Consider the following 16,596-nt stretch of genomic DNA (forward strand, 5'->3'; position numbering starts at 1 on the left):
GATTCGGATCTAGATCTTCACCAAAATCGAACCAATTTGTCCTTGTCACATACCCTACCTGTCCAGCAAATTTTGTCTGAATCCATCCATGGCGTTCTGAGACATCCTGGTCACAGACAGACAGACAGACAAACAGACAAACTGGCTTGGCTGCCGCTTCCGGTTTCTCGATCGAGGTGGCAACTTTTGTTCTCTCCGGGCATCAAATGTTAAGTTATCTTTCCATTCGTGTGTTTGTCAAATTTCCACTTGTTATTTTGTCGTCTATGCATTGTTGTTTGTTTGTAGTTAGTTTTGGTTTGAATTTCTTGTAACTCGTAATTAATTAATCGTTTTCTGTTCGCTCCGCATGCGCGGCCTTGTAGCCTGAGGCTGCCCCCGTCGAAGTTTGTTAACTTAAGTTCCTTACTTCGCTGTTTTTGCTTGGTTCTTAGATTTTTCCCTTCTCCCCCGAACATCTACTCTTTGTCTAACGTTTTAAACCCCCCACCCCCCCCCAAACAAAAAACAAAAAAACAACATTTATTTCCTTTTCTCCACGTGTGCTGTTGTCTCAGCGTGTGCTTCTGTCCACGTGTGCTGTCTCGCCCCGCCCCCATTATCTCCTTGCCTTCCACCTTTTGCCCTGTTCACGTGACTCGTGGTTGTCCCTCTAGAGTCTAGGCCCTCCCCCCGTTGGTATTTTGTGAATACTAGGGCATTGCCCGTACTATATCTATATCTAAAATTATATCCCCCCCCTCTATTTACATGAAATGGTTTGGTCCAAAGCGAACGGCTTCCGGAGTTTGGTAAAGAAATCGCCATCGCGTGCACAAACGCGCAGGAAAGCGAATGAATCGCAAATTCGGTTTTATTAGTTTTAAAACATAGTTTAACGCCAACATAGTTTGCAAACGTGAAATAAATGAATACGCTCTCAAATGTGCCATCCGAGGCAGAGTGTGTCCTCCACGTTCGGCACACGCGATCGTTCGCTGCTCTCTGATTGGTTGAATCGTTTTTTGGACATAGCTCGGTAAGTAATTGTCCGATTAATATGAAACCTTGAAAAGGCACATCCTCGGGTCCCCAGCAATATACCTGGCAAGTTAAAAGTATATCGGACCCGTGGTTGTCGAGAAACAGCGGTCACAGACAAACAAACGTACAGACGTACAAACGTACAGAGATTACTGGAATTATAGATAGATAAGATTGTTCTTCACGTTTGTTTAAATATTATTTAAATATGTTTATACTTTCCCCCTGCAATGTTTTACTCAGTGCTATATTACAACATGCTGTTTTTCTTCCGATTTAAAAGGCTTTTTTCAATTTCCTCTTCAACTCATTCCAATTGAAAAAAAAATTCAATCTCTTCCAATTCTTTCTCCCTACATGCTTGAAACTCACTTTCATTCCACCCCTCCTCTATCGTTCTTAAACGGATCTCCAACTTGAAAATCACAATAAATCCAATTTGTTATAAATGTTCGTCTTCCATTAATCATCCACTTTCTCAACTCACTCCTCCCCCCTCCCCTTCAAAACTCCCCCCTTGCCCCTCCCCTTCAAAACTCCCCCCCAACCCCTCCCCTTCAAATTTCCCCCTCGACCATCCCTATCCAATTCTCCCCCCTCCCCGCTCCCCCCTCCTCCTCAAAGCTGCCTTTTTCCCACTTTGTCTCCTTTCTATCTCATACTTCCACCTCCCCAAACCTTCTACTTTCCTCTGTCCCCCCCCCCCCCCCAAACAACTCATCACTGTGCCTCATCCCATCACCATCAAACCTTTTGTCCTCCCCATCCTTCCCTTTCTTGCAACTCTTCTATAATCTCTGACACACAATCAACTGCTACCTCCTCCTCTCATCCGTCCTCTGACCCTACCCCTCCCCTCCCCTGTCCTGCACCCGATGCTGCCCCTCTCTCTTCATTAACGGTATGGACCTCAAACATCCGGGGCCTTCGCTCAAACTCGACTGATCTCTCCATTCAGGTTGATTCTGACAATCCACACTTGATCTGCTTAACAGAAACTTTCCTCCTTCAAGATGTCTCTGATTCCTTAATATCTCTTCCTGGTTACTCTCTCCTCCGGGATGATGGACCTGAGCCTCGTCCTGGTGGTGGGGTTGCTATCTTTATCAAAAACTCTCTTCCTCACTCTACTTGCACTGCACTCTCTCCACCCCACCCCCAGCAGTACCTCTGGCTGCGGCTTCCTCTTTGCTCCCACCTTTTGTTCGTATGTGTTCTTTACCGTCCTCCAAACAGTGATGACTCCATTTACATTTCGCTGTCTGAAAACATGGACCAACTTCTATCCACTCATCCCAACTCTCTCTTCCTCATATGTGGCGAGTTCAACTGTCATCATGCCAGCTGGCTGGGTGTGGGTTCCTCTCTCACCAGGCATGGCATCTCAGCAAAGGACTTCTGCGGCTCATTGGGACTGACCCAATCTGCCAATTTCCCGACCCGGATCTCAGTCAATGGAGTATCTTTTCTTCTAGACTTGGTTATGACTAACTTCCCTGCAAATGTCTGCTGCTCTTCTTCTGCTGCAATCGGTTCTTCTGATCATGTGCTTGTTGAAGTGGACATCTCTCTGGCCATTCTCAGAGAGCCTCCTCAGCATCGACGAGTCCGGCATTTCACTCAGGCCGACTGGCACGGTCTTCAAGCAGCCATCAATCATCTGGACTGGTCTCCCATCTCTACTGCCTCTGACATCAATTCTTCCTGGGAATTTTTCCAAAGCAAATTTCTCTCTCTCATGCACAGATTTATCCCATCTCGTCTTCAGTTGTCTTACCCTTCCTCCCATCCATGGTACACTGAATCTTGTGGTGAGGCAGTTGACCTGAAACAACTTGCCTTTGCCTCATGGAAGGCTAATCCAACTGAAGGCAATCTCAGTTCCTTCCACCAAGCTCGAAACAAGTGTGTGTCTACCCTCAGGAGTGCCAGGAAGCACTATCTCTCCACACTCAAGAATGAACTCTCAAACCTGTCTCCTTCCTCCAAATCCTGGTGGCGTCTGGTCAAATCCGTTTCTGGTGTTTGTTCCCCTTCCATCCCCTCCCTTACCTCAAATGGCTACACAGTTGACATCGCACGTGACAAAGCCGAATGCCTCAACTCTGTGTTTGCCTCAAAATCTTGTGTCCCAAATCCATCTCTCTGTTCCCACCTTACCCAGTCGTACCAAACTGCTCCTGGACTCTGTGTCCTCTCCTGAAAAGTGGACAAGTTTTTGTCAAACCTCGACTCTGATTCTGCAACTGGACCAGACGGCATCAGCCCACGGGTCCTAAAATCCTGCTCTGCCGCTCTATCTCACCCTCTCTCTGTTCTTTTCACCCTCTTTTGCTCAAGGTGGCACCATCATCTTGGAAATCAGCAAACATTAGTGCTTTACACAAAAAAGGTGCAAAAACAGACCCTTGCAACTACAGACCAATCAGCCTGCTCCCAATTATCAGCAAAGTCATGGAATCCATCATTGCTTCGGATATCAAATCCTTCCTCTTTTCCAATGTCTTCATCTCCGATCATCAATTTGGTTTCAGACCAGGTCACTCTACTCTGGACCATGCTGCTTCTGCTGTCTCAACAATGGATGGAGGTCCTCAATGCCAAACAGGAAATTACAGCTGTCTCCCTTGACATATCACGTGCCTTCGATGCGGTCTGGCACCCCGCTCTGCTCACCAAACTCTCCTCCTATGGTATCCATTGAAATGTCCCTGAATGACTTGCAGACTTCCTCTCTGGTCGTAGTCAACGTGTGGCCCTGAATGGATTTCTCTCATCTCCCCTTCATGTTCAGGCTGGAGTTCCCCAAGGCAGTGTTCTGGGCCCTGTGTTTTTTCTGGTCTTCATCAATGATCTCTTTGACTCTCTGGAAAATCCTCTCTGTCCCTTTGCTGATGACTCCACTCTCTGCTGCTCCATTCCTCATCCCTCAGATTGGCAGTCTGCAGCCTCCTCACTCTCTGCAGACCTGGACAAAATCAGACTGGTCAAACAAGTGCAACATGTCTTTCAATCCTGACAAATCTCACACTATTACGATGTCTCTCCGAAAGACCGACGAGACAACCCTCCCATCTACTTTCTCAACAATCCTCTCCAAGAAGTTCTGTTGCTCAAGCTTTTGGGTCTTACTATCTGCCATGATCTCTCACTATCTGCACACCTGAGCTCCTCACCACATATAAGGGTTTCATCCGCAGCTCAATGGAATGCTGTTCTCCCCTCTGGGCCGGTGCTCCTGCCTCACACCTAGCTCGTCTTCACGCTGTTGAAACCAAAGCTTTCAGAATCATTGGAATTTCCCGCGATGAAGCAAACTCCGAGGGCCTTTCACTCACTCACCGCAGGCAGGTTGGTGGTCTTTCTGTCTTCTACCGACTTCTCTCCGGCCTTGCTCCCCCAGCTCTCTCTGTGCTCTGTCCCCCAAATATTCCTACAGGTCGCACAAGATCTGCCAGCAACCTTCTTATGGTTAAACTGCCAAAATCAAGACTCTCTGCTCACCTTCACTCCTTCATTCCTCTTTTCTCCCGCCTCTGTAACAAACTCCCCCACTCTCTTCAATCCACTCCTCCCTCCAGGTCTTTAAAACAGCTGTTCACCACCCATCTCTTATCTTCTCCCATCCAAAACCTTGATCTTTTCTACCCCTGCTAATTCACCCCAGATCCACTTTTTTTTAATTCCAACTTCTTTCCTGGAAGTTCTTACAGTGTCCATGTGTTTTATACCTCCCTCACCTCTTCCCAAGCCCTCTCCCTCCCACAGATCTCTCGATGTCCCTACTCTCAAATGTTGTGCTTGTGTCTTCCCCCCTCTCTCCCCATCTTGTCTACCGCTTCCCTTATTATATGTTTTTTATGTCGGTTTGACTTTTTGTGTGATTTTTGTTCGCTCTTTCACGGGCCTCGATCTTGTAGACAAAAAAAAAAAACATTCACAGTCTGGGGTGAAAATAGAACTTACGTCCACCATGGGTGACGTTGGCAATAAGATATAATAATAATAGTAATAATAATAATAATAATAATAATAATAATAATAATAATAACTCGCAAGCATATTGGAGACTTCCGGTTCCGGTTCCTTGAGCTCGGTTGGTCGTTTTTGGACTCTGCCAAATTCCTCAAAGATAAGTACTCCCGGTGGTTTTGTTGAGTTTTGCTGTTTATTTTGCTGTCTCTGGGTTTACTGTGTGCTTCTAGTTCGGTTTTTGTTTCAGAACTTGTGCAAATTTGTAAATATTCGTTGGACTTTCCGTGCCGGGTTTCAAGGCCTACATTTTCCTAGTTTGAGTCCGCAGTTGTCTTTTGTCCCTACTATCTTCAGCCCTTTTGTTTTCTCCCAGTACCCTTATTTCTCCTTCAAATCCTTCCAATTATAACCCCTGTTTAGTGTCTAAAAAAATTAATCCTTATCACCTCTAAACCTTTCACCTCCCCTGACCATCCTACTTCCCCCACTTCCACTTCCTCTTCCGGCCTCTCCTCAATTTTTGCCGTTTTCCACTCTGCATCCCACTCTGATCATGAGGGTATTCACCAAACAGCTCAAATTCTTTTCTTCAAGCTTTTGCTTCACTCTTCTTCTCCCTAACCCTCAATAATAGTAATTTTTAAAAAGAACAAAAAGGTAATTGCTCCCAATGTACCTATCAACTGCTGATATACACCTCCACGTCTCGCCCTGATGGTTTTCACGGTGACATTTAACATGTTTCAATTTCCTGTTTGTTCCATGTTGAATTCTCTATTCTATTATGATTCACTCTTCTCTTTCCTCTTCAAAAGTTTGTTTTCAAATAAATCATTCAACCATACCAACCCCTACAGCTCTTCCTTTGTTTGTATTTCATTAATCATTCCTTTTGTACAACACACCAACTTTCCTTTTGTACAACACAATCAAGAAATGACTTTCAAACCTGTCTCCCTCCTCGAAAATTCGGTGGCGCCTTATTAATCTGTTTCTCGTGTATGCTCCCCCTCCACCCTCTCCCTCTCTTCAAATTTTCCTCATCTTCATCAACAATCCTTCTGACCCTTTGGAAAATCCCCTTTTTCAATTTGCTGATGACTTCACCCTCTGCCATGACATCCTTCAGACATGCGTGTTGCAGCCTCTTCCCTCTCTTCAGACCTTGAAAAGCATCACAAGCTGGTCAAACACTTTATGTCTTTCAATCCTGACAGATCCCACACTCTCTCTCCCACTCTCTCTCTCTCTCTCTCTCTCTCTCTCTCTCTCTCGCCTCTCTCGCCTCTCTCGCCTCTCTCGCCTCTCTCGTCTCTCTCGTCTCTCTCTCTCCCGCCTCTCTCTCCCCCTCTCTCTACCCCGCCTCTCCCCCTCTCTCTGCCCCGCCTCTCCCCCTCTCTCTGCCCCGCCTCTCCCCTCAATCTTTCCCACCTTTCCTCCTCTCTCTGCCGCCTCTCCCCTCTCTCTGCCCCGCCTCTCCCCCTCAATCTTTCCCACCTTTCCCCCTCTCTCTGCTGCCTCTCTCCCTCTCTCTGCCCCACCGCTGTCCCTCTATCTACCCCACCTCTCTCCCAATTATCTGAAGCCACCTGTCTGCATCATGGCTGCGTTTAGACACATAGCTCCATAATTTGACCCCGTCTATCTCTTCCCAAATATCTGTCAATGTTTCTCTAGTTGTGGTGCTCCTCCTCTACTCTTTTCTGGATATTTATCTGAGGCCGCCTACCTGCAGCATGGTGGCCTTGGGATAATATATCTTCTGCCGACTACTCTCCGGCCTTGCACCCCTGCTCTGTCCCCCAATATTCATGATGGATGCACAAGATCTGGCAGCAACTTCTGGTGAAACAGCCAAAACCAACTCACTACTCACCTTCACTCTTTAATTCCTCTTTTTGGCCCTTAGGTCTTAAATGAGACTCGACAAAAAAAAAAAAAAAATACATATAACTAGTGTGGGGTCACCTGTGGGAATCCCACGGGCATGGACATGTGTGACATTTGGACATGTTGTGTTAGATGCTGCACCTGCACATTCAGTTTCACAAAATGTTTACTGCCAATTTATCAGATCCACAAATAATGTAATCTACACAATGTATTTACTTCTAATAACATGTAAATGCATGTGTGTGCACATGGGAAATACAGTTTGAAATGTGTTATTACATCTCATGTAAAATGTGACTTGAAGAGTTCAAATCCGCTCCCTCCCACATCACGCACACGGAGGAGAGTGGGTCACACAAGGGGGAGAGTGGGTCACACACACACATCTCGTATTTTTATTTCTGTTCCTCACAATTCTGTCTCTTATCTTCACAAGCACACACGCACACATACATACACACACACACACACACACACACACACACACACACACACACACACACACACATATATATATATATATACATGCACAGATATACACATATACACATATATACATACACACACACACACACACACACACACACACATGCACACACACACACACACATATACACATATATCCATCTACACACACACACGCACACACACACACACACACACATATATGCACAGATATACAAATATACACACACACACACACACACACATATATATGCACAGATATACACATATACACATACACAGAGACACACACACACACACACACACACACACACACATGCACACACACACACACATATACACACATATACACATATATCCATCCACACACACACACACACACACACATATGCACATATATACAAATATATACACACACACACACACACACACACACACACACACACATATATATATACACACACACACACATACACATACACATATATATACACACACACACACACACACACATATATACACACATACACACATATATACACACACACACACACACACACACAAACACATATATATACACACACACACACACAAACCATGAACAACATACCTCGAGAACAGCAACTTGCAAGACAGGCAGCGATTGCAAAGATGTGCGAAAGATATGGAAAGTGAGAGCGAAAAGAAGAGCATGGATAAAACACAAGACGGACTGAGAGAGACAGCGAGGGAGAGAGCAACGAAGGACGAGAGAGCTGGTACAGCTGGTACTCCTCTCGCTCTCTTATCCCACAAGCTCAACTGATTTCAACAACCCATCATCTGTCACTGCTCAACCGCCCAACAATCTTAAAATAACAATCTCGTCATCCTTATTATTCATCTCACCTTAAACCTATCAACCCCATACTGCACCGTTCCGACGGTGATATGAATGAACGTTATTGAAATAAAGGAAAATACCAGATGTGTGGACTGCAAGCATCATTTTTATTTTTTGTTGTATACAGGATCGAGGCTCATGAAAGAGCTAACACATTGAACATGAAAACATGCACAGACACACAAAACATATCATAAGGGTAGCGGTAGACAAGATGGGGAGAGAAGCAGAAGCGCAAACACAACATTTGAGAGCAGGGACATCGGGAGATCTGTGGGAGGGAGAGGGCTTGGGGGGGGGGGGGAGGCATGGGAAGGAGGTGGGGGGAGGGGGGTGGGAGAAGTATAAAACACAAGGACACTGCAAGGACTTCCAGGAAAGAAGTCGGTATTTCAAAAATAGTAGATCTGGGGTGAATTTAGCGGGGGTAGAAAAGATCAAGGTTTTGGATGGGGGAAGATAAGAGATGGTGGTGAACAGCTGTTTTAAAGGCCGTTTAAAGAAATATGCATTTTTCCAATGATATTAGGGTCCAATGCATTTTTGGCCCGATCTCCTTGGTTAAATTTCAGCCATTTTCAGTCTCTTGGTCAAATCCTCTCAGAGGAGTAGGTGATACATACATAAACTTGCTCCATTATACAGTATACTAGCGGGGTCACCCGTGGGAATCCCACGGGCATGGATGTGTGTGACATTTCGACATATTGAGTTAGATGCTGCACATTCATTTTTACAAAATGGTTACTGGCAAGTCATCAGATCCAGAAATGGTGTGATGAACACTTTATTTATTTCACATAATATGTGACCCCTCACTCCTCTCCACCTGACACTCTCCTGTCTCCACCTAGCACTCCTCTCCTCTCCAAACCCTCACATCCCTCTCCTTTCCAATCCCTCACCTCTCCAATCCCTCACACTCCTCTCCTCTCCAATCCCTCACACGCCTCTCCAATCGCGCCTCACACTCCTCTCCAATCGCGCCTCACACTCCTCTCCAATCACGCCTCACACTCCTCTCCAATCGCACCTCACACTCCTCTCCAATCGCGCCTCACACTCCCCTCCAATCACTCCTCTCCAATCGTGCCTCACACTCCTCTCCAATCGCGCCTCACACTCCTCTCCAATCGCGCCTCACACTCCTCTCCAATCGCGCCTCACACTCCTCTCCAATCGCGCCTCACTGGCCTCTCCAATCGGCTTTCCCCGTCTCGTTTCTCTCGTTTTTCTCCCGTCTCGTTCTTTTTCTTGCTCCAAATCGGCCCATCTCGCCCGTCGGCCTGTCGGAATCGGAAATCGGCCCGTCTTGCTTTCGTGCTTGCACGTAAATAAATTGTGTTCATGACACCATTTCTGGATCTGATGACTTGCCAGTAACCATTTTGTAAAAATGAATGTGCAGCATCTAACTCAATATGTCGAAATGTCACACACATCCATGCCCGTGGGATTCCCACGGGTGACCCCGCAAGTTTGCATTGACGTTCGTCGATGGACTCGTTCGCCCGTCTCATTCGTTTTCTTGCTGCATCCTGTTCAAGTCTGCGTTCTTCATCGATCGTCTCATTCATTTTGGAAATATAAGTTTCCACGCAGCGCATGAATTGTCACGATCCTCAAGAGGAATTTGTCTCGTAATCATCAAATGATAAATGGCAAGTAAATTACATTGTGAAAATTTAATATTTCAAATAGACCTATTTAAAGTGTATGCGCAAATAACTAATAAATAAAAAAACGAAGAAATATGTCTCGGTAATTTCCTGAACTCGGTAATTTCTCGGTAATTTTACTTCCGGCTAAAAATGTTGAATGAAATAAAAACGAAGAAATATATGTCGTTTTGTGACGACTGTCATCAAAGGTAAACGGTGAATTCACTCGGTTTATTCGGTTCGGCTCGGTTTAAAGAAAAAGCGATAATGTCGAAATGTTGACGTCTGTGTCATGTTGGGCGGTGTATGATACTTGTTGGCTGTTGGGCGGTGATATGGTGTATTTTTAAAAATATATCTCTGCGTTTTCCCGCGTTGCTGACACCGAGTCTAAAACCATGATGGTGAGTTATATTGGAGATAAAGGCGTGAGAGAGACTCAATGGCCTTGAAGTTACAGGCATTTGAGAATTCATTTCGTTCTATAAACGGCAACTTTCATCGGATTTTCTTCTCTTTTTTTTTCAACCGAGTCTAAAACTATGTTAGCGACTGTGAAAAATGAAATGATATATCGAATTTAAAATAGATATCGACACATTGCCGTCGGTGTCATGTTGGGCGGTGTATGATACACCATGACGCGATTTTAAAAAATATATCTCTGCATTTTCCCGCGTGTGTGGAATGTTTGTGGAAAATTAAAGATTTCAAATAAACCTATTTAAAGTGTATGCGCACATAACTAATAAAAAAAACGAAGAAATATCTCTCGGTAATTTCCTGAAACATATTTTACTTCCGGCTAATATGTTGAATGAAATAAAAACGAAGAAATATATGTCGGCATCATTGTTGACGTTTTTGTGACGACTATCATCAAACGAAATAGTAATATATCATAACGGAAAAGCAAAAGCGAATTTTTAATATATATCGACACATTGCCGGCGGTGTCATGTTGGGCGGTGTATGATACACCATGACGCGATTTTAAAAAATATATCTCTGCATTTTCCCGCGTGTGTGGATTGTTCTCAATTATTGCTGACACCGAGTCTAAAAGTAAAACCATCGATAAAAATGAAATCATATGGTGAGTTAGATTGGAGATAAAGGCGTGAGAGAGACTCAATGGCCTTGAAGTTACAGGCCTTTGAGAATTCATTTCGTTCTATAAACGGCAACTTTCATCGGATTTTCTTCCCGTTTTTTTTCAACCGAGTCTAAAACTATGTTAGCGACTGTGAAAAATGAAATGATTTATCGAATTTGATTTGAAATAAAACTGTGTAAAGTTTGTTGCAAATAGATTGCAACACAATCAGCGGCACAGCCAAGCCCCCAGAAAGTGGCGCAGCCAAGCGGCCACAGGCTGCATACGAACTCGTATCACTTATTTATACTCAGACCTTGCTCCTGATTGACTCTCAAGATTTGTTGATGTACGTCGTCGCGACGAGGCAATTGGGGAACCGAAAACTTCCCACAATACTGCAGCAGGTTCAAAACAAGTGAAGTGTTTGCGCCGAAAAGTTGCTGTGCTGTTGGTTGCCACAATCATAATATGATGGTGGGGAAATCACTGTCATTTTGCATATTTCCCGATCGTGTGAAATGCCGCGAAATATGGGGGAAATGGGTTAACGCCGTCGGCAGACACTTACGACTCTGGCCCTGCCTGGTCCTAAGCCGAGGCTAAGGTTTGTTTTATTAATATAAATCGAAATATTTTTATTCATCAATTCAATTCATTAGTTTGTTGGGGTTTTTTCTTAGTTTTTCCTAACTCAATCTCAGGCTTAGGTTAGTTTAAAAATAGATGTAGATTACTATAAAGGAGAATAACATACCTGGAGTATCTATCAAGTAGCTGTAGATGTCGGGATATTCAACATGAGGCCACGCAGTTGCATCGTTCGCCCAGCGCCCTGCTTCCAGCTTGTACGTACATATCTCCAGACCCACGGCACGGAGTTTCTCCTCGTACCGCTCACGAGCGACAGTATCCAATTCGTCTGCATAATTATACGCCATAATATGCGGTAACAAACTTTGTTGGTCCCAGAATGTTACACTCTTGATTAAAATATACAATGTATAAGCAACAAGCGATCAAAACACACGAAACAGAAGCTAAAACCGAGGTGAACCAACTGCAACGCTGACGCAATCAATACAGCGGAGAGTTTTGTTTTCACCCACACCGAGCGTCACAAGGTCGTATCCAGGGCCAATGCCAGGAAGTGACGTCACGTCGGATCCAAGAATAGCGATCGGGGCGGCAAATTTCTCTCCCGGCGCGCGTCCGATAGGCGTCAGGAGCTTCAACCACGAGGACAAATTCCCCCGCGTCGGAATAACCGCCTAACTCAGGTGACGGCGGTGGCACCACAAGGCCATTCGGATCAGGCGCGTGTGGTGGTGGGGTTGACGGTGGATTCCCCATCGACAGAGTAACCGGGCCGAAGTCCGGCCCAACAGCATCCCCGCATGGGTCAAGATGGCGCACCGAGACTGTAGACTCACGTCCATTTGGCAGCAGCACTCGAGCGTGCTCGGGGTTGGCTTGGAGGATACGAACCTTGTCAACGAGGGGGTCATATTTACTCGAGCGAACCGCGCGTTTGAGGAAGGCCGGTCCGGGCTCAGCAAGCCAGCCAGGCAAAGGACGGATACCGCCAGAACGACGCGAGTAACGAAACATACTGTCGTGGGGAGTTTGATTTGTAGCGATGCACAATAAAGTCCTGATCGAGCTTAGCGCCCCGGGTACCACCCAGGTCTTCGGTCCAGTCCTAGTCCGTGGGACTTAAGGCCCAGAGGAATGGCTTTCCATACATTCGTCATGTGTTGTCCCGAGAATCGGCCAGCTATGCTTCTGAACGAGTCGTAAATCGACATAGCTATCAGTAGAGCCCGTGTCGATTAAGGCGTTTGCGATCTGCCCCTCAATCATAATTGGAATTACAGCATTGGCCAGTCCAGGTTACCTGGTAGTCGTCGAGTCATCCAGAGGGGGCGCTCGAGCCATGCGCGTGTACCTGACGCCAGGTAGCGTCGATCGTGAAGCCGAACGAGCCCCAGGCAATGAAAGGATCTCAGTCAAGGGCGTTCGAGCCGAGCGAGGCGCCAATTGTCTCGTCGGCGAGTTGATCCTAGTCAAGGTCGCGCGAGCTGCGCGGGGCCCGCGCGGGGAGTGGGGGGGGTGGGTGATCCCAATCAAGGCCGCGTGGGCACCGATTGTCTCTCGGGCGGAGAGAGAATCACAGACAAAGTCGAGCGAGTTCGCCGGCCCTGTGACGAGCGACAAACCTTTGCAAAATGTCCTTTCCGAGAGCACGAGTGACACGTCGCTTCTCTGGCCGGACAAACTGACCTTAAATGATTCCGGTTCCAGCAGAAGAAGCACTTGGCGTTACTTCCGGCTGATGGAGCGGCAGCGGCGGCGGCTGTCATGCTCGGGCCGGGATCCTCGAGAGTGTCCGTTGTCCCCAATTCCGGCGGAGGTTCAGCATCCGTTTGCTCCGCGATAGTAGCTCTCTCCGGTCGTGTCGCGCCGGTTAAACCCGCAGTGACATACGGACGATCGTACGCTTCCCATTGTGTCTGTGCTTCTTGGTACACGAGCGATAATTTATGAGCTTTTTCCAGCATCAGATCCGTTTCTTCAAGCAATCTCTGTCGTATTATAGGAGGGTGAAGCCCCGAAACAAATGAGTCTCTCATAAAATCGTCACATACTTGTTCGTGTATCCATGCTTCTGTTGTACAGTCCTTCGCTAATCGGCGAAGTTCCTGGACGAAGTGGTCGATGGTCTCCGATGGGTCTTGTCGCCGAGACGCGAGCAGGTATCGAGTATAGACCACGCTCCGAGTCTTGATGGAGATCCGTTGTAATTCTGCCTCAGCGGCGGCGTATGTGCCGCAATGGGATATGTACGTGAAAACTATATGAGACACACGGGAGTTCAGCACCCCGAGCCTGGTTGCATCCGTGAGACCCTCCTGGGCACCCAGGCAGCTTGTCAGCAGACTTTGCCAATGCTTGAGCTGGGCAGATGCGTTCGGCGCCTGTGGATCCGCTCCAAAGATCAGGACATGTATTAGCTTATGAGTCATGGCGTTCCCGTTCAAGACAAGAGAGTGATTCAGAATTAATTGTTGTAAAAACCAGAGTTACAACATTGTCTCAGATTGTGAGTTTAATTCTGAATCGATGTCTAGCAATACCTGTAAGAAAACCAACAAGCAACATATCAATATTCAGCATTCATAGGAATCAGTAATGGATTTGCAAACGAGCACAAGCAAGCTTGGAACAAAGGAATGATATGCACCATCTAATTATGCACAACATTACACACGATAAATGTCACAGAAATGATTGTAGCGCTGTCTGTCTGAGTTCTTATAACTGCCGCTCAGTGTGCAGAAGCCGCATGACACCTGGGTTCAAACTTAAGCACAATTTCACTACAATGTTGATGAAGAAGAAGAAGAAGACTGGGAAAATCATCTGGATTTCTGTGAGATTTCTGGTTCAACTCTCTTATCTGTCTCCCTCTTCCAAATCCTGGTGGCGTCTGGTCAAATCTGTTTCTGGTGTTTGTTCCCCCTCCATCCCCTCCCTTACCTCAAACGGCTACACAGCTGACTCCGCACCCGAAAAAGCTGAATGCCTCAACTCTGTTTGCCTCTAAATCTTGTGTCCCAAACCCATCTCTCTGTACCCACTGTACCCAGCTGCTCCTGGACTCTGTGTCCTTTCCTCCTGACAAGGTGGAAATGTTTCTGTCAACCCTTGACTCTGATTCTGCAAATGGACCTGACGGCATCAGCCCACAGGGTCCTAAAATCCTGTTCTTCCCCTCTTTCACTCCTTCTCTCTGTTCTCTTCGCCCTCTCTTTTGCTCAAGGTCATCTGCCATCTGCTTGGAAATCAGCCAACATCACCGCTTTACACATAAAAGGTGCAAAAACAGATCCTACAACTACAGACCAATAGGGCTTCTCCCAATTATCAGCAAAGTCATGGAATCCATCATTGCTTCGGATATGAAATCTTTCCTCTTCTCCAATGGCTTGATCTCTGATCATTAATTTGGTTTCAGACCAGGTCACTCTACTCTGGACATGCTGCTTCTGCTGTCTCAACAATGGATGGAGGTCCTCAATGCCAAACAGGAAATTAGAGCTGTCTCCCTTGACATATCACGTGCCTTCGATACGGTCTGGCACCCAGCTCTGCTCACCAAACTCTCCTCCTTTGGTATCCATGGAAATCTCCACGCATGGCTGGCGGACTTCCTCTCTCGTCATAGCCAACGTGTGGCCCTGAATGGGTTTCTGTCATCTCCTCTTCCTGTTCAGGCTGGAGTTCCCCAAGGCAGTGTTCTGGGCCCTGTGCTTTTTCTGGTCTTCATCAATGATCTCTCTGACTCTCTTGAAAATCCTCTCTATCTCTTTGCTGATGCCTCCACTCTCTACAGCTCCATTCCTCATCCCTCAGATCGGCAGTCTGCAGCCTCCTCACTCTCTGCAGACCTGGACAAAATCACAGACTGGTCAAACAAGTGGAACATGTCTTTCAATCCTGACACATCTCACACTCACTATGTCTCTCCAAAAAGACCATCTGGAAAACCCTCCCATCTACTTTCTCAACAATCCTCTCCAAGAAGTTCTGTCACTCAAGCTTTTGGGTCTCACTATCTGCCATTATCTTTACTGGGAAAACCACATTTCAAATCTGGCCTCCAAAGCCAGTCGCCGACTGGGCATCCTCCGTCGTGCGAAGTCCTTCCTTGGCACACCTGAGCTCCTCACCACATACAAGGCTTTCATCCGCAGCTCAATGGAATACCGCTCTCCCCTCTGGGCTGGTGCTCCTGCCTCACACCGAGCTCGGCTTCACGCTGTTGAAACCAAAGCGTTCAGAATCATTGGAATCTCCCGCGATAAAGCTATCTCCGAGGGCCTTTCACTTACTCACCACAGGCAGGTTGGTGGTCTTTCCGTCTTCTACCGACTCCTCTCCGGCCTTGCTCCCCCAGCTCTCTCTGGGCTCTTTCCCCCAAATATTCCTACAGGTCGCACAAGATCTGCCAGCAACCCTCTTATGGTTAAACTGCCAAAATCAAGACTCTCTGCTCACCTTCACTCCTTCATTCCTCTTTTCTCCCGCCTCTGGAACAAACTCCCTCACTCTCTTCAATCCTACTCCTCCCTCCAGGTCTTTAAAACAGCTGTTCACCACCATCTCTTATCTTCCCCCATCCAAAACCTTGATCTTTTCTACCCCTGCTAATTTCACCCCAAATCCACTTTTTTGAAATTCCAACTTCTTTCCTGGAAGTCCTTGGTGTCCTTGTGTTTTATACTTCTCCCACCCCCTCCCCCTTCCCACGCCTCCTCCCCCCAAGCCCTCTCCCTCCCACACATCTCCCGATGTCCCTGCTCTCAAATGTTGTGTTTGTGTGCTTCCCCTTCTCTCCCCGTCTTGTCTACCGCTCCCCTTTTTATATACTTTGTTTGTCTGTTTGATTTATTTGTGTGATAAATGTTAGCTCTTTCACGAGCCTAGATTCTGTATACAAAAACAAAAAAAAAAAATTCACCAAGCAGGAGCGAAACTGTCAGAGAGGTGGTTAAAATAAATAAATAAAAACAATAGACCTGACTGCGATGTGAAAG

Source organism: Myxine glutinosa, chromosome 5, assembly GCF_964187855.1.
Source record: "Myxine glutinosa chromosome 5, kmMyxGlut1.1, whole genome shotgun sequence".
Taxonomy (NCBI): Eukaryota; Metazoa; Chordata; class Myxini; order Myxiniformes; family Myxinidae; genus Myxine; species Myxine glutinosa.